Source organism: Elephantulus edwardii, unplaced genomic scaffold, assembly GCF_000299155.1.
Source record: "Elephantulus edwardii isolate Elephantulus edwardi_28Jun2011 unplaced genomic scaffold, EleEdw1.0 scaffold00128, whole genome shotgun sequence".
In the NCBI taxonomy this organism is placed as follows: Eukaryota; Metazoa; Chordata; class Mammalia; order Macroscelidea; family Macroscelididae; genus Elephantulus; species Elephantulus edwardii.
Window position 1 is genome coordinate 1,996,255 of NW_006399878.1, and position 27,123 is coordinate 2,023,377.

Below are 27,123 nucleotides of genomic sequence, written 5' to 3' on the forward strand. Positions count from 1 at the left end.
AGAGAAAAGACCAGAGAATGGCCAAAATTATTGGGGCAGCTATTGCTGCCAGCTTAGGGCCTGTGTCAGAAAAAGGAAGTATTACTCATATACAGTGCCACCCAAAGGTAATAAAGGTCAACTTTGCTTCCACTGTGGAAAGTTGGGCCACTTCAGGAGACAGTGTCACAGACGAGAACCACAGATAGGCAAGGCAGTACAGAGGAAGCTCCCACTCACTTGTTTTAAGTGTGGCTCTGAAGGACACTTGGCCAAAGGTGGCCCACATCAGGTCCTCGTGGATGACAGGACTGACAGGCCCCAGCTCCCAGCTGGAAACAAAGAAGGACGCTTCAACGATTTAGATCCTCCCAGAAGAACTGTAGGCAAGCATTAACATTACTGGTAAGTATATTCGTTTTCTCCTGGACACAAGAGTCTACTATCTGGTCCTAAAAGCCTTCTGAGGTCCTAACTCTTCTATTTCTTAGTTGTTGGAACTGACGGAAAACCTCATAAGCAGTTCCTTACTTCACCTCTGCCTTGCATGTGGACTTCCGAGTTGTAAAACAACCCAGTGGTAGATGGAATTTGCTCCAGGACCTAAGAACAATAAATGACATAGTTGAACCTCTACATCTTGTGATCCCTAACTGTTATACTATAATAGACAAAGTGCTAGTCAACAGGCCTTTTATTGGAAGAACTACCTTCCCCTCTGTAACTTGATTTGTGCCACTATTAGAACCTCTACTTGGAATATTATTGCTTTTTAATTTTTGACTCATGTACTTTTAACTTGTTCGTTAAATTTGTTATCTTCTAGGCTACAACACTTCCATGATACATCTTCAAGGATATGAACATGCACAGCTAAGCACAATTGATAACAGTGAATCTAAATTCCAAAATCAATCTCCATAATAGTCTATGTGTTTCCTATTGCCAAAGGGGCCCATTGGAGTAGTGAGAGAAGATCTTCACCCTGAAACCCACAGCGTCCCTTTTCAACAGGAAGTAGGTAAGAGAATACGCTATCCCCTTTTCCTTATGAATCAGGGTGAAGTGTCTCTCAGGGAGGAGTGATAGGGAATGGCAAAGGACACACTGACAAAGGAGATTAATCAGAACTGGCTTTGACAAGAACTGTGGCAAATGGACAATTAAAAAACTTTCAAGTGGGGGGGAAGAACAACAAACTGTGGAGGAGGGTAGAGAAAATAGTGCAACAATGAATGAATGAAATCCCAAAATCTCTGTAAATGTTCATTAAAATTAATAAAATTTCATAATTAAAAAAAAGAAATCCTCATGCACTACTGTTATGTGCCATGAAGTGGCTTGCGACTCATAGCGACCCTATGTACAACAGCCCTAAACTCTGCTCCGTCCTGTGCCAATCGTACTACCTCCAACACAATCACCCCAATTAACCCAGTCACTGAATCAATCCACCTCATAGAGGGTTTTCCTCTCCCACACTGTCTCTCTACCCTCCCAAGCATGACATCCCTCCCCAAGGACTTGCTCCTTCTTGCAACATGTCCAAAGTATGTCAGACGAAGCTTCAGAATCCTTGCCTCCAAGGAGCAGCCTGGTTTAACCCTCTCCAGGATAAATCTGTTTGTTTTCTTGGCAGTCCATGGTACCCTCAATACTCTTTCCAGCACCACAGCTCAAAAGCATCAATTCTTCTTCTATCCTCCCTAGTCACTGCCCAACTCTCTGACATATAACAAATGATTGCAAAGACCATGGCCTGTATCAGATGCACCTTAGTCTACAAAGTGACACCACTGCTCCTCCGTACTTTGGAGAGGTCCCTAACAGCAGACTTTCCCATCGCAATACGTCTTTTAATTTCCTGGCTGCTGGTGCCAATAATGTTGACTGTGGAGCCCAGCAAACTAAAGCTGTAAACAATCTCAATCTCTTCACCATCCATCCTGATGCTGACAATTGGTCCAGTGGTGAGAATCTTTGTCTTCTTGACACTGAGTCTCAATCCATATTGAAGATTGCAGCCCTTGACCCTCTACAGCAAGCACTTTAGGTCTGCCTCAGTTTCAGCAAGCAGAGTTGTGTCATCTGCACAATGAGACTGTTAATAGATCTTCTACCAGTCCTGATGCCACAAATTTTCCTTACAGAGCCCAGCCTCCCGGATAATTTGTTCTGCATACAGGCTGAAAAGTTATGGAGATAGGACATACCCATGGCATACACCCTTCTCAATTTTGAACCATGCAGTGCTTCCTTGCACTGTTCTGACAACTGCCTCTTACTCCAAGTATAGGTTTCTCATTAGCACAATCAAGTGTTCTGGGATTCCCATTCTTCTCAGAGTCAGCCACAGTTTGTTATGATCACTACTATTAGAATGCAAACTAGTGTAACTTTTCACAAACATTCTGGCAATAGTGGATCAAGAGCTAAATTTGAGTTTTTGACCTTGGAATTTCACTCCTCAGTAGGAATGGAAAAACTATAATGAATGAATAGCTTTACATTATAATTATCCTTTAATACAAGAGCCCTGGCCGCAGTGGTGTTTAAAGCCAGACTGCTAACCTAAAGGCTGAGAGTTCAAAACCACCAGCTGCTAAGCAGGAAAAAGATGTGTCCGGCAGCTTCTACATGTTTTGGATGTTCTATGTGTTACAAAGAGTGCTGTAAATTAACATTAACTTGAATGTAACAGCCAGCCATAAAATATAAAATGACAAGCATCGACAACACAGCCTTCTGTAAAAAAATTACCATATGTCAAAGGGAAAAAAGGATATAGAATAACTATATATATTAAAAAATTTTTTAACACAAAGTGGGTTTTTACATTTTTTAATGAATTTTTTTAATATATTTTTAAATTAATTTTAATAAAGTTTACAGATACTTAGGGTTTCCATTTATTTATTGCTCCACTGTCTCCCTGCCTCCCCTTGTACCCCCCCTTCATTCTTCTCTTTGAAAAGTAAAAGAAAAATTCTTTCATTGTTATACAATCCTTCCCAGTCCACTCCAGTATGCAGCCTTCATTCTGGACTCCTGTCATGACAATAACACCTAATCATATATCCCTTTTAAACAGTTCTCTCATCTCTTTCAATACAGGATACATTATCTATCCCATCTTTCTCAGTCTCCCCCCAACCCTGATGTCAGTCCTGTTTTACCCCAACCCTGATGTCAGTCCTGTTTTACAACAGTGGCACTATGTAGTATTTGTCCTTTTGTGACCGAGATATTTCACTCAGCATAATGTCCTCCAGGGTCACCCATTTTGTTTCATATTTCTTGAGTTCCCTGTTTTTCAATGCAACATAGAATTCCATTGTGTGACTATCACAGCTTCTCTATCCATTCATTTCTTGATGGGCACTTAGATTGTTTCCAACTCTTTGCTATTGTGAAGAAAGCCATGATAAATATGGGTACGCATTAGATATAAAATTATGGGGATAAAAGTGCAACAATAAATGAATGGAATCCCAAAATCTCTGTAGATGTTCATTGAAATTAATAATAAAAATTTCACACACACACACACAAAAGTTTGGTTAATTTGCAGTTTCCTTTAAGACTCATCTGCAATAAACATCTTTCATTCATCATGTTAAAAAATATTATAAATATTAATAAAGAAATTCTATATAAGCTCGAATGTTATGGTTTTTCCTCTTAATACACTGTCAGCAGTATTCTACTATTTTTAATACTAAAGAATTTATACCCATAGACAGCACTGTATATGGAAAGGACTTAATTACATTATGTAATTCTGTTGTCTGAACTTACTTATGTAGCTTGTAATATTAAGGAATAAAACTCACTGCTGTCAAGGTGATCCATGCTCATATGTATAAGAGTAAACTGCACTCCATCAGATTTTCCAGTGCAGTTCTTGGGTGTTTTTGTTTTGCTCTTAAGTTTTTTGCTTCTATTTAGATGTGATATTCACACAGAAAAATACAGAAATCATAAATATCATGAAGTGAAATACATAAGCAATCAAAATAGAAACATGCCTAGGTGCTGGAGATACTGTAGAAGACTAAATATGGAAATGTTCCATTATTGTCCCCATTCTCGAGAAAGGTGATGGAATGTGGAAATTATCGAATAATATCATTAATACCACATGCAAGTAAAATACTGAAGATCATTCAAATTTGCTGGAGCAATACATAGACAGGATTGCCAGAAGTTCAAGCTGGCTTTAGAAGAGGTTGTGGAGCTAGGGATATTACTGCTGCTGTCAGATGGATCCTGGCTGATAACAAAGAATATCAGAAGAATGTTTATTTGTCTTCATTGATAATGTAAAGACATTTGAATGTGTGGATCATAACAAATTGTAGCTAATATGAGAAAAATGGGAATCCCAGAACACTTGTAACATTGCAAAATCTAAGCCTAGACTAAGAAGCTGTTGTGTGAACAGAGCAAGGGAGCACCACATGTTTTAAAATTAAGAAAGTTGGGTATCAGAGTTATATCCTTTCTCTATACCTACTCAAAATATGCTGAGCAATTTATTCATGAAGCTTGACTCTATGAAGAGGAATGTGGTATCAGGATCAGAGGAAGACTCATCAATAACCTTAGTCATGCATATGATAAAACCTTGTTTGCTCAAAGCGAGAACCTCAAGTGCTTACTGCAGAAAATCCAAAGACTAATGCCCTCAATGTAGACTGCATCTTAATGTCAAGAAAACAAAGGGTCTCAACACTGCACTGATAGGCAACATCATGGTAGAGAGAGAAAAGACTGACAACGACTTTGTCTTACTTGGATCCACAATCATTACACTTGGTAACAGCAGTCAGGAGATCAGATGCACTTTACTGGGAAAATCTGCAGTCAGCACACTCTCCAAATTACTAAGAAGCAACAACATTAGTTTGAGCACTAATGTGTGCCTGACTGAATTTATTCACGTGTCTTTTCAATCACTTGCTATGCATCTAAGAACTGGACAATGAATAGGGATTACAGAAGAACTGACTGATACTTTTGAGTGTGGTGTTGGAGAGTACTGACTATCCTGTGGATATGTTTTAGGTAAGGTGCAGCCAGAGTGCTCTTTGGAGGCAGACAAGATAAATCTTTGTCTTACATACTTTGGGTATATTACTACGAGATGCTATTCCTTGAAAAAGGTCATCCTTGGAAAGGTGAAGAGACAACAATAGAGAGAAAGACCCTCAATCAAATCAATTGACACAGTGACTATAGCAATGGGGTAAGTATGTTAGATTGTGAAGATGGCACAGTACAAGACAGGGTTCAAATTTGCTGTTATAAGGTCACTTGTTACTCAACTTGCCAGCATCAAACAACAGTAAGTGTTGGAGAAGAGTGCTGAATATTCCATGGACTGCCAAAAAACCAAAGAGGTATGTGCTGGAGAAAGTACAACCAGAATATTCCTTAAAGGCAAAGTTGATGAAGTTTCGTCTCATATTTTGGACATGTTAGGAGAAGCTATTCTTTGGAAAAAAACATTAGGCTTGGAAAGGTGGAGGTTCAGCAAAGGAGGAAAGACCCTCAACGGTATGGACTGATGCAGTGTCTACTGGATTCAAATATAGAGGGGATAAGGATGGTAGAATAAAGGATGGACCAATGCAGTGTCTAATATAATGGATTCAAATGTATAGGGGATGATTAAGGATGGTACAGAGTTCACAGGGTCACTCTGATTCCAATTTGACTCAAAGGCAACAAGCAAAAACCAAAAAATACTACAGCAGATCCCTCCATAATCATTCCACCATCATCTTCTTCTTCCACCCAAAGAGTAACTATTCTCCTGATTTATGGCATGGATTTGCTACTTTTTCCCCTTCAGAAAAATTTTTTAGCCCTTCCCTTTAGAGGTGTTTTGAGGGATCTATTTCCAGACTTTGAAAACTACCGAGTTTCTAAAACAACTGAAAAACTGCACTTTAAAATTAATTTGTGGGAGAGAATTTTTTAAAAATCTTTTTTACAAAATCACTTTCTAAGAATTTTTTTTTACTTGATTAATGTTTATTACTAAATTCTCCCAAAGAGCCTATCACTGGGGGTGGAGAGGACTGGGCCTCTAAGAAGAATGGATAGTCTGGGGGCCCAGTGTGGCCACTCTCAGGTGCTCTGATGCTTGGTGATGATTCCAGGGTCTGCCAGCCCTTCCCCGATTGTCCAGGTTCAGAAGTCATAGTCAGGTCGAGGGCTGTGTCAGACTTGAGAAAGCTGCCACCAGACTCCGGTGAGAGATCACACACTCCCTCTGAGCCTGCTAAGTCCAATGTCAGGAGGAAAACGGCAGCAAGAGGGTAGAAGCCAGAAGCAAAGGTGACAGGGAGTCTGAAGATAAGGTGGAGAGGACCAGTTTCTTTTAGGTCTTGGGTCAGAGAGAGATTCAGGTATTCCCTCCATCCTGGTTTCTAGAAAGGTGAGCGGATAAGGAGCAGAGACTGGCTGGTCAGACAGGGGTGAGTCCTGAATACTGCCAACCCATGAGTGTGACTGTAGGGTTGCCAGGCTGGAGGGCCTCAGTACCTGGACTGGCAGTGCTGACTCCCACCCTGGTTCCCTGCCTGGGGTGGGGTTAGGGGGAGCAGAGAAGGGACTGACAGCCTCATTCCTTACTGGGCCTTCACTGAATCTTGATCACCTTCTAGTTCTTCAGCATCACGTAGGTGATGAACACTCCTATGAACAGGAGCAGCAGAAGGCCTGTAGCCAATGGGATGGCGACAGCATAAGCTCAGGGCAGGAAATACTTGTGGATGATGTGTTAGCTGTTGAGGAATGGCAAAAAGATCACCCAGTGTAGTGTTGTTGTTGTTATGTGCCATCGAGTCGTTTGTGACTCATAGCGACCCTATGTACAACAGCCCTAAACCCTGCTCTATCCTGTGCCAATCGCATAGCCTCTGACACACCCATTCCGATTACCCCAGTCACTGAATCAATCCACCTCATGGAGGGTCTTCCCCTCCTGCGCTGTCCCTCTACTCTACCAAGAAAGATGTCCCTCTCCAAAGACCTGTCTCTCCTTGCAACATGTCCAAAGTATGTCAGACGAAGCCCCAGAATCTTTGCCTCCAAGGAGTAGCCTGGTTTAACCCTCTCCAGGATGAATCTGTTTGCTTTCTTGGCAGTCCATGGTACATTCAATACTCTTCTCCAGCACCACAGTTCAAAGGCATCGATTCTCCTTCTGTCCTCCCTAGTCATTGTCCAGCTCTCTGATGCATAACAAGTGATTGCAAAGAACATGGTTGTACCAGGCGCACCTTCATCTCCAAAGAGACACCGCTGCTCTTGAGTACTTTAGAGAGGTCCCTAACAGCAGACTTTCCCATCGCAATACGTTTTTTGATTTCCTGGCTGCTGGTGCCAAGAGTGTTGACCGTGGAGCCGAGCAAACTGAAGCTGTGAACAATCTCAATCTCTCCACCATCCATCCTGATGCTACCAATTGGTCCAGTGGTGAGAATCTTTGTCTTCTTGACATTGAGCCTCAGTCCATACTGAAGGCTGCAGTCCCTGATCCTCTGCAGTAAGTGCATGAGGTCCTCCTCAGTTTCAGTGAGCAGGGTTGTATCATCTGCATAGGTGAAGATAATCAGACTAACCGCGATGAGGCTGAGTTCCACCACCTGGTAAGTTCCCGTGGTCATTACCCTGCTGTTCTGACATCTAAGAATTTTTAAGAAATATGTTTAAAATTTTTTGGTGAAAGTAGAGAGAATAAAACAAGTTCCCAATTACCAATTCCTAAAAGCAGTTTTCAAGTGATACTGGTTAGTCTCCACATTGTGTCAATGTTGTTTATCCCTGTTGTAGTTCTATTCTCATTAACTTAGTCTCATTGTTCCTTAACCTGTTCACCTCTGCTTTAGTATTTTAGAAACAATGCAGTAGTCAAGTCTTTCTGGTCACTTGCCAAGCATCTTAGAACTGTACAGTGACTAAAGATGACAGAAAAAGAATTGATGCCTTTGAGCTGTGGTGTTGGAGAAGAGCACTGAGCATCCCATGGACTGCCAAAAGAACAAAAATTTATGTCTTGGAAAGGGTGCAGCCGGACTGCCCGTTGGAGACATAGATGATGAGGCTTTGCCTCACACACTTTGGGCATGTTGCTAGGAAGGGATATTCCTTGGAGAGCAACATGATACTTGAAAAGGTGAACCCTCAACCAAATGGATTGACACAATGACTACTGTCATGTGCTATAATATGTCAGGAAGTGTGAGGATGGCACAGGATACAGTAGGGTTCAGATCTGTTGTTCATAATGTTGCTATGGGTCATTCTTGACTTGGACAACTAACAGCAACAGCAACCAGATCTATTAAGTTGAAACTCCTTTAACCTTGAAATAAACTATTCTTTAAAATCATTAGACTTTTTCTATAGTAGCAGTTCAACTCAATAAGTAAAGAATGTTAACACTTGACTACTGCATTGTTTCTAAAATACTAAAGCAGAGGTGAGCAGGTTAAGGAACAATGAGACTAAGTCTGTGGGGAAAAAGATATGTTTGGAAAAGTGAAAAATCAGCGGAGGGAAAGGAAAATCCTCAAGATGGATTCGCACAATGACTGTAACAATGGGCTCAAGTGTGGCAGAGATGATAAGAATGGCACAAGATAGGGCAGGGTTCAGATTCGATGTTCACAGGGTCACTATGAGTCATAGTCAACTTACCAGAATCTAACCACAACGGTCCATAAGGAGTTCTGCTATTAACCCAAAGACCGAGCCCCTCTGGAAGTTCGACTCCACAACGAAGGAGGAAAGATGGGCAATTTCCTCTCATGTAACATACTTCCTCAGAAATCTAATGAAGGATCATATGTAAAAGGATATCAATTCTAACTTATTGTGTATTATGGCCTATTATAGATGATCAATTCTGACTTTGACTTTTCAGTGGATAAATACAAACCTATCTTTCAGAAAAGTAATTTAGGTCTTTGAGAGCTTTACAGGTCCATCCACTAGAAGTCTATTTGCAGAGGATCAGAGGGCTCAAGCAAATGATGATGAGTAAAAGAAAACAATATTAAGGATACTGCTACTTAAGGGACAGAAAGAAGAAAAAGGACACTGAGAAGGTTTTAGAAAATGGCAGGAAAACCTGGAGAATGTGGTTGGGAAAAAGAAAACAAGTGAACCAAGAAGGAAGGTATAATAAACTGCCCAATCATATAATAATAAAAGAACTAACAAAGTGCCCATTGAATTTAACAACAAAAAAGAGGTTACTTATAACCTTGGTAAAAATTTGAGAAGAGTAGTAGAATTCCACAATCAAATGTACTAAGACAGAATTTTTTCAAGGAACTAATTGTAATGGGAAAAGCCTGGTGGATTAGTGGTAAGGGGCTGCAGTGCAGAGCAAGCACTCTCTCCTGTGTGATTCACAGCCACTGAAAACCTGTAGGGTCAGCTATAAACTGACTCAACTTGATACATGTCTGTAAAGGGAAACAGGTACAACTGTATTATAAATAAAAATTAAGAATAAAATATCTTGAGCAAGTTTATAATTTGCTGGGAGAAGTTAGTTAAAGGGAAAGAGTGAAGATGCATAAGAGAGAGAGGTAACCAACCAACAGCTGAGACAGGCAGTTCATAACCGCTGTAAGAAAAGTGCTCATTAAATTAGAGATGCCAGTGCAGAGTGATATGAATAGTATAAGCAACAGAGGGGGACTATGGTCAGCTCTAAGAACCTAAGGGGAGACCAGAGAACATTAATGAATGTCAAGAATTTGTACTGCTAAACAGCCTCAGTAAATACAGTCCACTGAGGGGGGATTGTGTACCAATGAGGGAGTTTTTCTTTTGCTTTTCAAGGAGAGGAGCAAATGGGGGGGGGGGTGCGGGGAGAAGGGTGCAACAATGAATGAATGGAATCCCAAAATCTCTGTAGATGTTCATTGAAATGAAATATAAACAACCTAAATTAAAAAAAGAATAAAGATGAAATTAAAAAAAAAAGTCCACTGAGTGCATCCAGGTTTAGCAAGCAGGTTTAATAGAAAGACAATGACACACATATAAAAAAGTTGAGCCTACTGAAAAACAACTGCTACAAGCTACTTGGAAAAACAACTGGTACAAGTGATAGATGAGGATTATACTGAAAAGGAAAATTTTCCTTTCAACTGGGACTTCAAATCATACTAAACTGCTAAGACATCCTAAACTTTTTATATTTGTAAATTTCACTTAGCAGTTTATGGCAGACACACTGGGCTCCCTTATCTTACAAAGTACAAAAATGCTATGCCAATTTATGAGTTACTATGAGTTAATTTTTTTTTTTAAAGAAAATCTTGCAGGATTATTGTGATAAAAAGAATTTCTACATAAGCAGAGTATCACAGTAATAAATACTATGAGACTATGACTAAAGTTTACCTTTAAAACATGAATATAAGGTAAAAATATTCAAAAATATTAACTCAGCAAATAGAGAAAACAAGATTATTTTCCTTAAATAGACTATTTAAAAGTTGAGGTAGTATTTTTTTTTCATTATTAAGAATTTGGGTATGAAAAAATAAAACTAAGTTAAAAAATACAGAAAAAATAAAAACAAAAAGGCTTGGGTATTATTTTTCAATAAGAATTATATTACTCCAAATCTTCAGTGATATTAATATTCATTTCAACTGACAACTGTAAATTGCAGTGTTAAGAATACTCATGAACCAAATGAAATATTGAAGAAAACACACATTTTCTGAGTATCTATTTCAAGTCACAAAATAACAAAAGTTTATCTTTTCTGTATCTGTATAAATTAGCAAAAGACTCTTATCAATTGGAGAATTTCTTTTAAACAGTCAAATGTCCAGGACAACCTTAATACAATGTACAACTAGGTGCTTTTAATGGATATAAGGGGGGGGAAAAAGTTTAGTCAGTTTGATTTGAGAAATTTCTCAATTTCTCCTAAGATTGTCATATACGTAAAAATCATAAGAGCATCTTTTCCATAGCATTTTCAAATGAACTCTGAAATTCCTCAATTCAAATTCACCTCACTGCTACTGATTTAGAATAAACCAAGATCTGACCTACCAATTATTTTCTGGGGCTGTGACTCACATAGGAGGAGACTACTCAACTTTATCCCTTCCAGTGGCCAGTGGATTTCAAGTGCCAGAGAGAAGGGCCTTTGGATTAGCAGTGCAACTCCGTATGGATCTCGCCAACAGATCTCCCCAAATTAAAACAAAAACAAGAAATACTCAACAAAAACTAAACTCTTAAATTACTGTGAGGAAGTGGAAAATTAATTCTAAAGACACACTCAACTCAGATTCACAATAGGATGAAACCTATGTACAGTTAGTCCTTAGAAAAAGATGCCATCCTGGGAAAGTGGAGGGTAAGTGAAGGAGAAAGGAAGACCCTCAACAAGATGGGATGACAGTGACTATAATAATGTGTTTAATTCTGGGGATAGCATAGGATCAGGCAAGCTTTTCATCTATTGTACATAGGGTCACCGAGTTGAAGCTCACTCATTCCATGGCATGGAGCCAGATATACCCATACACACGTCAATTCTTTAATTTGATCCACCATACAGTAAAAGGTGGTCTGGTGATATGGTGTGCTAAGTTTTGAGCTGCAAACCAAAAGACTAGTGGTTTGAATTCACCAGCTGTTCCACGAGAGAAAAATTGGGCAGTCTCCTTCAATAAAGTAAACAGCCTTGGAAACCTGCAAGAGGTCACTATGAATTAGAACTGACCTCACTGCAATGGACTGATAGGCAGGTTATCATCTAGTAACAGTTACTGTAACATACAACAATTCTACGTCAACAAAATCAGCTTAGTGAACTTGAAGTGCAAATCTCATAGTACAAGAAATTTTACTTGGTGAGGCCCCTCCCTAACTATGTTTTAGTTGCGTGCCAACTCTCCAGCAGGTTTTCAGAGGCAGTAAATCACATGGGAGGAGACTGCCCGTCCTTCTCCTGTGCAGCAACTGGTGGATTCGAACTGCATACCTTCAGGACTGAAGCTCAGCTTCTTACCTCTAACCCACCAAAGATCTCTTAACTATAATATATACCCCAGATCTATTCTTTCCTTAAGCGTTATTCACATACATCTTCTTGGGCAAGGTAGTAGGTTTGATTTTTCCACTAGCCTCAAATCTCCATCTTAACTATCAGTATGCTCAATACCTAGAGTTCTTTCTACCATTCCCTTCCTTACATTCAACAAACTTCCTACACACTCTTTAACATTTCTATATATTGCTTTCTTATACACTCAACAAACTTTCTATAGTCTCTAACATTCCTCTTGTTCTCTGGCTGAAATAAAATATCAATTCCTCAACTTCCACTATTTCCTTAGAAATTCTTTCTAAAAGATGATGCTATTCATTTTACTTTCTCCAATTCATGCTGAAAGGATGCCATATGCAGATCACCCATATTTAATGTTTTAACAGTTCCTCTTCTGAACAAATAGTTGTCAAAAATATCACTCTACAGATCTTGGGCACTATCCTCCCCAAAACAATCTTGTACTTTTCTTGACAATTTGTTAATAACTAGCTTGTGGTTACACTCTCCACCTCAGTGCATATTTTCATGACCTGAACATTCACAATAATTTTTCTAATATCCTGGCCTCAGTTTCAGTAGCCATGATCTCTATGCTTATACTATCTCACTCTGAATGCTGATTTATTGAGGATCTTAAACTTCTGATACTCGCACATCAAAATATTGTTTTGTATTTTCAACTCATTCCTGCTGAACCTACTTTTGAATGCTGAGTACTTCAGTTTCTTAATCATTTCTCTCTCTTTGAATCTATTAATCTAAATTAGTGTAACTTAACTATTTTCTGTTACTTCCTTACTTAATCCCAAACACCAGTAAGCCATTCCAAAAACACTTTGCTTCACCTAGAACTTCCTCACCTATAAGCTCTTTCAACTCAACTAAGCATAAACTTCTTTCTTTTGCAATTGGTACTACGCAACTATCAAAACTGTGGCAAAAGCCATAAAGTCTAAAAAGACCTCAACCATGATTAGAATTTATTACTTTCTACTACACTCTTCAACCTTAATACAAAAAGCAATATCTAAAACATTATCACATTACCTGTTGAAGGCAACTGGTTTTTACAGCTACACTGCTCCTTTCCTGCTCCACACTTCAAACCTGTTACCTGCTTATCAAGGAAAGAAAAAAACACAACTTTAATAAGTTCTGCACTAAAAATATAAACTGAACAAAAATTTGTGACCTAAATATATATTTAGAAAATCAATAAGAGAAGGGTAAAGGCCAGTTCAGTATTTTAAACTCAAGTTATCTTAACATTTATCAATGTTTAAACCCCTTAAATTTGTGAGATCCCACCAAAACATCAAACTGTACTTTTGAATACAAATTTTTAGCCTAATTATTATTGAAAGATCCATACCAAAGTTTATACTTCTGACTAGTCATTCCGTGCTACGGAAACTGTTCAAAGACTGTCACTAAATAATAAAACCACCTATGCACGAAATATACACAGGTTTCCTTCTTATTGAAAAATTCACCGTCACAACGGTTTCTAACAGCCCCCCCTTAAGAAACTAATAAGGAAAGAAACGAGCAGGTGCTGTAACACCCACTCCAGTAACCAGAGACTAGCAGAAGGCGGAGTCTGGAAGGCGGTTAAGGGGCTGGGGTGGTAGGGACGGCCAGAAAGCCCTCTCTTCTTCAACTGCCCAAACAGACCGGTGACTCGTACGACATAACAAACCTCAAACCCGACCACCCCCACAAACAAAAACCACAACCAAACCAAAAACGCACTCAAGACAAAGAGTGCTTCGGAGGAGTGGGAATTAAAAGTTCAGATGACCCATCCATCCTTCCCAGCCGGGCCTAATCACAAATCAAGATGCTGCAAAGCAATGTCTCCCGAATCCCATTTAGTCTTAGATTCCCCCAGTCCTAGCTCCATTCGAACTACACCTGCAGTAAGGAATGAAAAAGGTGGAGTCGGGGGGACTAGGATACTAACATTCACGTCCAAATAGAAGCCACCTCTCAGCCCCAAGTCAGGGACGTCGCCCGGGCCTCTAACGCTCCAATACCTGAGACAGTAATCCTGTTCCTCACAGCTCACTCAACCCAAGCAACAGTAGCGTCACCCCCTCACCTGTCCTATTTTACCCAAAATTCTGGGCACAAGAGTCCCCCCAGAATGGAATTTGAGGAGCGGAGTGAGAGGGCATACAGCTCCGACTGAGAATTCCGATCCCTTGCCCAGTACCCAAAGCACAGCCCCCACTCGTCCACCTGCCAAGGAGGAATTCCTGCAGGCCCCCGGCCCGGCGGCCGCCTCCTCGAGGATCTCACTAGACGGACAGAGGGACACGGAGAGGACTCTGCAGTCCCCAACGTGTGGCTAGATGCTCACCCCCGCGACAGCGCCGGCCGGCCCCAAGGGGAGGGGCCGGCTGTTCGCGAGGGGAAGGGAAGCAGGAAGGCGCGGGCCAACAGGGGTGTGCGTCTCAGCCCAGGCCCAAACGGGTCAAATATCCCAACGCCGTTTTCTCCCGCCCCGGCGGCGCGCTGCCTCGGTTGCCAAGGGTTGGGGACGCGTAGGCAGTACCTGTAAACGAAGTAGCCGCTCCTGCCAAGGGCGGAACGACGGTCTGCACCCCACGACCGGGCACCGGCCACGGTGCTCCCCTAAAGACAGCGGTAGGGAAGGTCTACAAGTTCCCTCAGCTGCCTAAGGCCCAATGGCCGCCTTTTCTACCCTAGCCACACAGCGCCAACCGCCGCAGCCACCGCCATCTTAGGATCTCATTGTGGTGGGAGAAGAGGGGCGGGGGGACTGCAGAGGGGGAGACGCGCGGTGAGACATGCGCCGTCTCCCCGGCAACGGCGACACGGGGGGGCCAGAACTCGCCAGGAGGAATCCGCAGTGCGAACTACGCTCTAGGCTGGAGTCATGTGACCAGCTGGAGTCTATGGTGTCGCCTCTGGCTCTTTACCTAGGCTCGGATTACACAAACGAACAGCCAGACTACATATCCCAGAATGCCATCTCGACACCCCCCCCCCGTGTCACACGCGTAGGCTGGCCACGTGGGGAAAGACTACAAATCCCAGCATGCTATGCGCTTCCATGCCCCAGCTCGAGGAATGTGGGCTTTGAGGCCTGTAAGGAAGTAGGTTGAAGGAGCCTGGGAATGGCAGTCCAATTGAGACAACGCAAAGGAAATTTCTTGCTTCCCAGGAATGGGGGGATATGGGTGGGGTGTCTGCCCCACACGGTGTCGGAAGGGGCAGAAAAGATCAGCCTCACGAAAGGATAGACACAAAAGAAGCCCGACAATCCAGTCCAACCCAACCCTCTCATTTTACCCTCCAGAAAATAAATTCTACAGGAATGAAATAAATTACTTCTCAGTAGGAGAACCATAACTGTTGTTAATAGCATCACCTCAATTAACAGCCTATCTTTTTTCTCAGATATTCTAGATGATTTTTACTTAGGGTTTTATTTCGGGACATTTTCTCTGAAATTGTTGGGTGCTATGGAGTTGACTTCCAATCCTAGTGAATCTAGGGTGGAGTCAAACTGCCCCATATGGTCTCTAAGTCTGCATATTTTTAGAGAACCAACTGTCACATCTTTCTCCCAGGGTTGACTGATAGCTTCAAACCAATGACTTTTTTATTTACAGAATCTTAACTTCTGCACTAACAGATGTTTCCTTTTAAGTTTCATATTGTCTCTTAAAACTTTTTTAACAGTCGCTCTATGAAGGTTGATAAATTGACAGCAACAACAAAAAAGTGGAAAAGTGAGATAAAGGTTCTTAATAATACTGAAAAAAATATTAGCATCAATTTTACTTGAGTATAAAGACATTTTTCTGACAGTTTGGGACGTTATCTCTCGGTGTTTGGTATGTTTCTTAGATGGGCTAGTCCCTTAAGGACATCATGTTTACTAAAGTAGAAGCAGAGGACCCTAAATGGAGTAAATTGACACCATTCCTGCTACAGTGGGCTTTTCCATTACGAGCAAAACTCGTGAGGACGGCACAGGATTGGGTAGCTTTTCTTCTATTATGCATAGGCCAGCTTCAGATCAGAACTAACCTGACAACACCTAACAATAATAACAAACGTTTTGTTATTGTTTTCCTAGCAGAGGTAGAGAGGAATAAAGAATGAGCATATGGAAAATAACAAATCATTCTCTTTAATGAACAACTGGAAATTGTTCACAAAACAAAATCTTTGAACCGAACACTTAGTTCAGATAAAAGCTCTTGCATCCCATTACAATTTGCTGTTCTATTTTCAATCATCAGTGCAATTTCTTTATTATACATTTTCGAAGATGCTGTGTACGGCAAGCATTGCTCAGTACTGAAGGTTTAAATTTTTTTAAAAAAAAATCCTGCACTTCCCCTCTAAAGCTCATATTTCACAGAAAAGTAAGGAGATGGAATGTGATGTAAATAAACGCTTTGGCCCTCAGAACACCAAGCAATTAGCTGTGTCATACTTGTAAAGGGAGAGGATTAGAATAAGAGAGGAAGACCCTCAATAAGATGGATTGACAGAGTGACTGTAACAATGGGTTCAAGTATATCAGATGATGAAGATAATACTGTAGGTTGGCAGGGTTCAGATCCATCGTTCATAAGGATGCTATGATTTTGTCTACTCAATGGCACAACAACCAAATAGTTCTTTATTGTAACCCAGAGTGTGTTGGCCCCATCTGAATTCCACATGCAACAGGATCTTGGGCAGATTATTCAACATTTCTGGAGCTTAGTTGCCCCATCTGTAAGACTGGGCAGAAGTTCAATAATATTGTCTACTTCTTTTTTTGGTTGTTATGTACCATCAAGTTGGAAATAATCCATAGCTGGACCTTCTAGTGGCTTTTCAGAAGCAGTTAATTGCATGGGACATTGCCCATCCTTCTCGCTTAGAAAGCTGGAAGATACGAACCTCATGCCTAAAGCCAAAGATGAGAAAATCAGTGATTTCTACCAACTTTTGCAGTTGGAAAATGATGGAACATCAAGATTAAGTAATAATTAGTTACTGGAATGCAAACGTTGGAAATAAATAAGGACTGCTGGTCAGAAATTACATACTTGGTGACAAATGAGACTGGAGATCTAATGATTTAATATTGTACAATCAATGATTTATTAATTGTAAATATCTTTTTAAAAAAACAAAAATAGTGATTATATACGCAGACCTCCCCTGATAGACTGTGCAAGAATCAGGTTGACTACATCTGTAAAAAGATTCATTAGAGAATTTTAATATCAGCATGTCAAAGCCAGGCCAGATGCTAACTGTGGACTAGACCATCAATTGCTATTGTTAGGTGCCATTGAGTCAAGTATGATTCATAAACCCCTATGAACAACAGATCCATACCCTATCTTATCCTGTGCCGTCTTCATCATCAGTGAGACACTGGAGCCCACTACTGAAGTCACCATTTCAAACTATCTTGTTGAGGGTCTTCCTTTCTTCCTCTGATTCCCCACCTTTCCTAGCATGATGTGCTTTTTAAAATTTTATCTAATGTTTTGTTTTTGTTTATAAATTTTCTTTTATTCTTTTGTGTGTGTGTGTGTACCATCAAATCGAATCTGACTGGTACAGGAGGAGATTGTCCCTCCTTTTCCAGCAGAGCATCTGGTGGATTTGAACTGTATGCCTCTGAGATTGCAGTGCAGCTTCTTGCCACTAGACCACCAGAGCTCCCTCATGATATGTGCATTTTCAAAGAATAGTCTCACCTCACAACATGCCCAAAGCATGTGAGATGAAGCTTTGCTTCCAATAAACACTCTGGCTCCATTTTTTCAAAGCATGACTGTGTGTTTTCTTGCCATTCCAAGGGATATTCAATACTATTCTCCAAAATCACAACGCAAAGTCATTTATTCTTCTTCTATCATTCTTATTCCTTTTCCAACTCTCAGATGCATAGCAATTGATTGAAAAGAACATGGTCTTGAATCAGCACTTTAGTTTTCAAACTGACATCATTGCTCCTCAGTAATTTGGAGAGGTCCATGACAGCAGACTTTCCCAAAATAATACATTTCCTGATTTTCTATTGCCAGCACCAAGGGTCAAAGTTCAAAGTGAAGCTGAAGAAAATGAAGAGAAGTCCCCAGGAAGCAAAATATGACCATGAGTCTACTGCACATGCATTTAAAAGCTACCTCAAAACTAGGTTTGAAACACTGAACATCAATGATTGAAGATCAGACGAGTTGTGGGATGACATCAAGGATATCGTTCCTAAATAAAGCAAAAGGTCATCACAGAGAAGAGAGAAAAAAACAAAATAGATGTCAGAAGAAACTCTAAGTATTAGACAAAAGTGTTGAGAACCCAAAACAAAGGCAAGAATTGCAAAGTAAAAGAGTTAAAAGATGATTTCAAAGAGCAGCTCAAGAAGACAAATGAACGTATTATTTTAAAAATGGCAAAGAGCTGGAGTCAGAAAATGAAAAAGGAAGAACGCGTTCAACCTTTCTCAAGCTGAAAGAACTAAGAAACTCAAGCCTCGAGTGGCAATACTGTGGAAAAAATATTGAACAATCCAGAAAGCATCAAAAGAAGATGGAAGGCATTTATAGGATCACTGAACCAAAAGAACTGACTGACAAATAACCACTTTAGGAAGTAATATTTGGTCAAGAACTGATAATAATAAAGGAAGAAGTTCAAGGTGCACTGAAGATATTAGAAAAATTAAGTCCCCAGGAATTGATGGAGTATCGGTTGACATGTTCCAACAAACATATGATTGTTGGACATGACGACCAGGCTATGCTGAGAAATCTGGAAAACGGCTAGCTACCTGGCTGACCTGACTGGAAGAGATCCATACATGTGCTCCCATTCCAAAAAAAGATGATCCAACAGAATGTGAAAATTGTCAAATGATATAATTAATATCACATCTAAGCCGGATCTTGCTGAAGATTATTAAAAATCAACTAGAACAGGGCATCAGTAAGGAACTGCCAGAAATCAAGCCAGTATTAGAAGAGGTCTTTGCATTAGAGATATCATTGTTGATGTCAGAAGGTGTTATTTTGGAATAACAAAAGGATGTCTATCTTCATTTTAATGACTGTGCAAAGGCATTTGTTTCTGTAGATCACAACAAAATATGGCCAACATTGAGAGGAATAGGAATCCGAGGAACATGTAATTGTGTTCATGTGAAACCTATACCTAGACCAAGAAGGAGTTGTCTAGTCAGAGCAAGGGAACACTGCATGGTTTAAAATCAAGGATGATGTGTATCAATGCTGTATTCTTTCAATCTGTATGTCAAGGAAATTATTTGACATGCTACACTTTATGAAAAGAATGTGGCATTATGATTGAAGGAAGATTCATAAACAACCGTCCTTATGCCGATGACATAACCTTACTTGATGAAAGTGAGAAGGATTTAAAATGCATGCTGTAAAAGATCATAGTCTATGGATCGCATTTCAGCAGAAAAAAAACAAAAAGAACAAGAACAACCGCCCTTACCACTGGGCCAATAGACAATACTATGATTGTTGTTGTTGTTGTTATACTGTTGAGTCGCTTGCGACTCATAGAAGCCCTATGTACAACAGCCCTGAAACCTGCTCTATCCTGTGCCACCTTTATTGTCTTTGATACACCTACCCTCATTACCAGAGTTACTGAATCAATCTCTCTCATTGGGGGTCTTCCTCTCTTGCACTGTCCCTCGTCCCTCCACCCTCCAAAGCATGATGTCCTTATCCAAGGACTGGTCCTTCCTTGCAACATGCCCAAGCCTCAGAATCCTTGCCTCCAAGGAGCATCCCAGTTTCACCCTCTCCAGGATGAACCTGTTTGTTCTCGTGGCAGTTTTTGTTATAGTCAATACTCTTCTCCAACACCGCAGCTCAAAGGCATCCATTCTCTTTCTATCATCCCTGGTCATTGTCCAGCTTTCTGATGCATAGCAAGTAATTGCAAAGACTAAGGCCTGGATCAGTCACACCTTGGTCTCCAGACTGATACCGTTGCTTTTCAGTACTCTAGAGAGGTCCCTGACTGCAGACTTTCCCAATGCAATTTGTCTTTTGATTTTCTGTCTGTTAGTAACAAGAGTGTTGATTGTGGAGAAGAGCAAACTAAATCTCCATCTATCTCCATCTATCATAATGCTACCAATTGGCCCAGTGGTGAGAATCTTTGTTTTCTTGATGTTGAGTTTCAATCCATATTGAAGGCTACAGCCCTTGACCTTCTGCAGCAAGTGCTTCAGGTTCTCCTCAGTTTCAGCAAGGAGGGTTGTGCTATCTACATAACGCAGATCGTTGATGCGTCTACCTCCAATCCTGATGCCACAGTTCTCCTCATAGAGCCCAGCCTCCCAGTTAATCTTTTCCGCATATAGGTTGAAAAGATATGGAGATAGGACACATCCTTGATGCACATTTTTCCCAATTTTGAACCATGCTTTGTTCTGATGGCTGCCTCCTGGTCCAAATATGGGTTTTGGATAAGCACAATCAAGTGTTCTGGGATTCCCATTCTTCTCAGAGTGAGCTACAGTTTGTTGTGATCCACACAGTTAACTACCTTTGCATAATCAATGAAACAGAGATGGACATTCCTCTAGTACTCTCTGCTTTCAACCAAGATTCATCTGACATTAGCTATAATAACCCTAGTGCCACTGCCTCCTCTAAATTCAGCCTGCACTTCAGGCACTTCTCTATTGACGTACTGTTCCTGTTGTTTTTGGATAATCTTCAGCAGAATCTTGCTTTCATGTGATGCAGCTATGAATAACTACTACTATTTGGACTTAGAGACTCCTAAACTCAAGATATACTGGCACTGGCAGTAGCGCAAAGTGTTTGGAATCACAGAAGCTCAGAAGGATTGAGACTTAAGCCATCATATCAAGGGCTGGATAAGGGAGAGAGGTGTTGAATGGTATAGGTTGGAGTGGGAGGGATGTTGATGGAGTATGGAAAGGAGTGAGTTAAGTCACACTTGCCAAGCGCAGATAGCAACACTGAATATATTAGTTACTTCTATAATTGGGAAATGTCATTCATCTGCTCCTTTCTGTTAAATGCTTATTTGTGAGCTATTGTTCTAAATCTGGGCATTCAAATAAAGACAGACTAGAAACGATTGGCCATTCACTTCTGAAATATCAGGTCTTTGAAAACCCTATGTACAACAGAGCACACTTAGACTAGCAGACACAGCAACTGAGGCTGAAACCTCAAATATGAAAACACAAAGAAGGAGGAACAGTTGTAAACAGTCTCTAGTGACTGGAACATGCAAAGTGAGAAGCATGAATGTAGGAAAATTGGAAATTGTTGAGAAAGAAATAGAACAAATAATATTACGGTAGATGGGGGAAATGGAAACAGTCAACAGTTTTTTTGGTTTTTTTAACTTGGATCCACGATCAAGACCCTTGGATCATCACTCAAATCAAAAGATAATTTACACTGGGAAAATCTACTGTCAAGGCACACTCTCCAAAGAGCTAAAGAGCAAAGGTGTCTATTTAAAGACTAAAGTGCACCTGATCAAAACCATGTTCTTTTCCATTACTTTCTATGAATAAACAAAATTAACAATGAACAGATGAATAAGGATGACAGAAGAATTGATGGCTTTAAAAATAATTAAAAATTGGTTTCATTTAAGTTGTGTTGGAGAAGAGTTCTGAATAGCCCATGGACTGCCAAAAGAACAATCTGGTGTGGAAAAAAATGTATTATAATTTTGGAAATCAACTAGTATAATAAAAAAATTTTTTTTAAAAAAAGAACAAACACTTTCCGTGCTTAGGGTCCATATGGTGTTGTTCTGGTTCCTGTCATAACTTAAAGGGGAAACTTCCACAATGTCCAGAGCCCTTGATGGCCTGCAGATGAAGGAGGAGGATGTCCTCAAATTCCTTGCAGCAGGAACACATTTGGGCGGCACCAACCTTGACTTCCAAATAGAACAGTACGTCTACAAAAGGAAAAGTGATGGTATCTACACCATAAACCTGAAGAGGACCTGGAAGAAGCTACTCTTGGTTGCTCGTGCCATTGTTGCCATTGAAAATCCAGCTGATGTCAGTGTCATATCCTCCAGAAATACAGGCCAGAGAGCTGTCCTGAAGTTTGCTGCTGCTACTGGGGCCACTCCTATTACCGGGCACTTCATTCCTGGTACCTTCACTAACCAGATCCAGGCAGCCTACCAGGAGCCTCGTCTTCTGGTGGTTACTGATCCCAGGGCTGACCACCAGCCTCTGACAGAAGCATCTTATGTTAACTTGCTCACCATAGCCCTATGTAACTCAGATTCTCCTCTGTGCTACGTAGACATTGCTATACCATGCAACAACAAGGGAGCTCACTCCATGGGTCTGATGTGGTGGATGCTGGCCTGGGAAGTCCTGCGCATGCGTGGCACAATCTCCCGGGAGCACCCGTGGGAGTTTATGCCTGATCTGTACTTCTACACAGATCCAGAAGAGATTGAAAAGGAAGAGCAGGCTGCTGCTGAAAAGGCTGTGACCAAGGAGGAGTTTCAGGGAGAATGTATGGGAAGCCAAACTTGATACCAAACACTATATGAAAACCCTAGTTCAGGAATTGAAGGAATTACAGATTTATAAGTTAGGATTTCTCTTGTGGAAGATCACAAAAAATGAGCTGTTTGTTCCCTGCAGACAGGAGACAGCTGGGGGGCCCCTACAGAGGGAGTGTTACTACCTGTGAAATACTTCCTGAGCTAGAGCATTAGGTTGACAATAGAGAAAAATTCGGCTTCATTTACAAGGAATGCCTTTTATGATTTGCTTCCCCTGATTATCAATAAATACACAGAGAAACATTACTTAGGGTCTTCAGTGGAGAATGGCTGGCCCCCTGTTTTATGCTCTCTGTTCTATCTCATTCCTGGCCGTATGTCTCATTATTAATAATTATAAAATTACTTTATCCTCGATCTGCAACAAGAATGGATGGCCCCTGCTCCTGAATTCACTGCTACTCAGCCTGAAGTTACAGACTGGTCCGAAGGTGTCCAGGTATCCTCTGTGCTGATTCAGCAGTTCCCTACTGAAGACTGGAGCACTCAGCCCTCAGTTGAAGACTAGTCTGCAACCCCCACTGCTCAGGCCACTGAGTGGGTCGGCACAACCACGGAATGGTCTTAAACTGTCTTTTAAAAAGTGAAAATCAGGTTGACGGAAAATAAACAATATGTTTCATAAAAAAAAAGAACAAACAAGTGTTTCTATATTATTATTAATTTTAATGAAAATTTACAGAGACTTTGGATTTCCATTCATTCATTGTTGCACTTATCTCCTTGCCCTTCCCCTACCCACCAATTCGCTCTTCTCTTTGAAAAGTAAAAGAAAAATTCTTTCATTGTTATACAATCCTTCCCCCCAAGTCCACTCCAGTATGCAGCCTTCATTCGGGACTCCTGTCATGACAATAATACCTAATCATATATTCCTTTTAAACAGTTCTCTCTGTCATCTCTTTCAATGCAGTATACATAATTTATCTCATCTTTCTCGCTCTTCCTGCAACCCCAATGTCAGTCCCATTTTACAACAGTAGCACTATGCAGTATTTGTCCTTTTGTGTCTGAGATATTTCACTCAGCATAATGTCCTCTGGGATCACCCATTTTGAATAATATTTCATAAGTTCCTTGTTTCTCAATGCAGCATAATATTCCATTGTGTTAATATACTACAACTTCTCTATCCATTCGTTTGTTGATGGGCACTTAGGTTGTTTCCAACTCTTTGCTATTGTGAACAAAGCTGCAATAATCATGGGTGTGCATATATCTGCTTGGGTGGCAGTTATGTTTCTTTGGGGTATATTCCCAGTAGTGGAATTGCTGGGTCAAATGGTATTTCTTTTTGCAACTTTTTGAGAAAGCACCATACCCCCTTCCATAGTGGTTGTACCATTTGATACTCCCACCAACAGTGAATAAGTGTTCCAGTTTCTCAACACCCTCACCAGCATTTGATGTTTGCTGTTCTGTTAAATTTTGCTATTCTTACTGGGGTGAGATGCTATCTCACAGTTGTTTTGATTTGCATCTCTCTTGTTGTTGTTGTTGTTAAGTGCCGTTGAGTCGCTTGCGACTCATAGCGACCCTATATACAACAGCCCTAAACTCTGCTCTGTCCTGTGCAATCTCATTGTCTCCAACACACTCATCCTGATTACCCCAGTCACCAAATCAATCCATCTTCTAGAGGGCCTTCCCCTCCTGCGCCTGCCCTACATCCTCCCAAGCATGATGTCCTTCTCTGGAAACAGGTCTCTCCTTACAACATGACCAAAGTATGTCAGACGAAGCCTCAGAATCCTTTCCTCCAAGGAGCAGCCTGGTTTAACCATCTCCAAGATGAATCTGTTTGTTGTCTTAGCAGTCCATGGTACCCTCAAAACTCTTCTCCAAAACCAAAGCTCAAAGGCATCAGTTCTCCTTCTATCTCTCTTAGAGCTAGGGCTTTGAGCATTTCTTCAAGTGCTTGTTAGCCATCTGCATGTCTTCTTTTGTGAAGTGTCTATTCATAGCCTGTGTTCATTTTTCAATTGAATTGTTTATCTTGTGGTGCTATGTATTTCTTTCTTATTTTAAAAAAATTATTATTTTGTGTGTGTGTACCATCAAATCGGATATGACTGGTACAGGAAAAGATTGTATCCCTCCTTCTCCAGCAAAGCATCTGGTGGATTTGAATGGTACACCTCTGGGATTGCAGTGCAGCTTCTTGTCACTAGGTGCTAAGTATTTTTTAAGGTAATTTTATTTATTTATTTATTTGTTTGTTTGTTTGTAAATAGCATTCAGTTTAATAAAAATATTTAGTATTGGTTTCCCATATTTCCCCCCTTTTGTTTATCTCATAATTATGTTATCATCTAGATAAGCATGCAAAGTATTTCTTAAAGAAAGTACAACCATGGTATTCCTTGTAGGCAAGTATTGTGAAACTTTGTCTCACATACTTTGGAGAACTTTAGGAGGGGCCAGTCCTTGGAAAAAGACCTCATACTTGAAAAGAAGACAGTGAACATAAGAAAGGAAGACTCTCAACAAAATGGCTTGTCACAGTGACTGAAAAAATGGACTCAAGTGTATCAGAAATAATGAGGATGGCACAGGATAGGGAAGGATTCAGATCCTCTGTTCACAAGATTGTAATGAATGATAGTTGGCTTAATGGCACGTTACAACAACAACAGTATTTATTTGACTACATGAAATGATACAAGAAGCATCAAAAGAAGATGTTGGGAATACACAGAGTCAGTATGTACAAAAGAATTGATTGACACTGAAATATTTTAGAAAGAAATATAATCAAGACCCAAAGGTAATCAAGGAAGAAGTTCAAGTTGCACTGAAGGCATTGGCAAAACATAATGCCTCAGGAATTAAAGAGATATTAATTGACACATTTCAACTAAGAGATTCAGTCCCAGACATGCTGATTAGTGTATGTCAGGAAATTTGGAGGACAGCTTCCTGGCCAAATGAATTGAAGAGATCCATATTTGTTCTCCTTCCCCCAAAAGGTAATCCAACAGAATTTGGACATTATCTAACAATATCATTCTGAGTTGCGGGCAACTTGATGGCACATAACAACAGCAACAATGTTAATATCACACACAAGCAAAATATTGCTGAAGATCATCCAAAAAAGGACTAGAACAGTACATGGAAAACTGCTAGAAAATTAAGATGGCTTTAGAGAAACTGTACCAAACATACCATTGGTGATATCAGGTGGATCCTGACCGAAAACATAGAATACCAGAAGAATGTCTATCTTTGTTTTATTGACTATTCAAAGACATTTGATTGCATAGATCATAACAAATTATGACAAACATAGAGAACAACAAAAATCCCAGCACCCTTAATTGAGCTCATGTGAAACCTAAACTAGGAAACTGTTGTTCAAAAAGAGCAAGGGAAAAATATGGTCTAAAATTTAGAAAGTTGTATATCAGGATTGGAGCTTTTCCTCATACCTATTCAATCTATATACCGAGCAAATTATTTGACGTGCTATACTATATGAAGAAGAAGGTGGTATTAGGATCCGAGAAAGACTCATCACCAAAATGCATTATGTAGATGACACAATCTTCCTTGTTGAAACTGAGGAGAACTTGAAGCACTTTCTGCAGAAGAACAAAGATCAAAGTCTTCGATAAGGGTTACATCTCAACATTAAGAAAACAAAAATCTTCTAGGCTGCAACACTTCCATGATACATCTTCAAGGATATGAACATATACAGCTAAGCACAATTGATAACAGTGCATCTAAATTCCAAAATCAATCTCCATAATAGTCTATGTGTTTCCCACTGCCAAAGGGGCCCTTTAGAGTAGTGAGAGAAGATCTTCACCCTGAAACCCACAGTGTCCCTTTTCAGCAGGAACCTAAGAGAATACACCATCCCCTTTTCCTTATGAATCAGGGTGAAGTCTCTCTCAGGGAGGAGTGATAGGGAATGGCAAGGGACACACTGACAAAGGAGATTAATCAGAACTGGCTTTGACAAGCACTGTGGCAATTGGACAATTAAAACAGACATTCAGGGGCGGGGGAAGAAGAATGAACTGGGGAGGAAGGTAAAGAAAACAGTGCAACAATGAATGAATGAAAACCCAAAATCTCTGTAAATGTTCATGAAAACTAATAAAATTTAATAATAATTAAAAAAAAAGAAAACAAAAATTCTCACCACTAGACCAATAGGCAACATTTAATAGATGAAGAAAAGACTTGATTAGTCAACAATTTCACCTTACTGGAATCCACAATCAACATCCTTGATAAAAGAAGTCAGGAGACATAATGCATTATGAAAGCTGCAGTCAGTGACTTCTTTAAATTACTGAGGAGCAATGATGTTTGTTTGAAGACTATGGTACACCTGATTCAGATCATGATCTTTCAATCAGTTGGTATTTATCTAAGAGCTGGACTACAGATAAGGATGACAGAAAAAGAAT

General features: G+C 40.2%; 1 protein-coding gene and 1 pseudogene across 1 annotated transcript in view; one reads left to right on the forward strand and one right to left on the reverse strand.

Moving 5' to 3' along the window:
* Nucleotides 1-14,827, reverse strand: part of PCM1 (pericentriolar material 1) — a 161,684-nt gene extending 146,857 nt beyond the window's left edge. Inside the window, exon 1 of the mRNA XM_006893547.1 lies at nt 14,646-14,827. The gene's annotated coding sequence lies outside the window, so the exon portion shown is untranslated. The remainder of the gene's footprint in view (nt 1-14,645) is intronic.
* A 7,129-nt stretch (nt 14,828-21,956) lies between these two features.
* Nucleotides 21,957-23,267, forward strand: LOC102852812 (annotated as a pseudogene).
* The last annotated feature ends 3,856 nt before the right edge of the window (nt 23,268-27,123 follow it).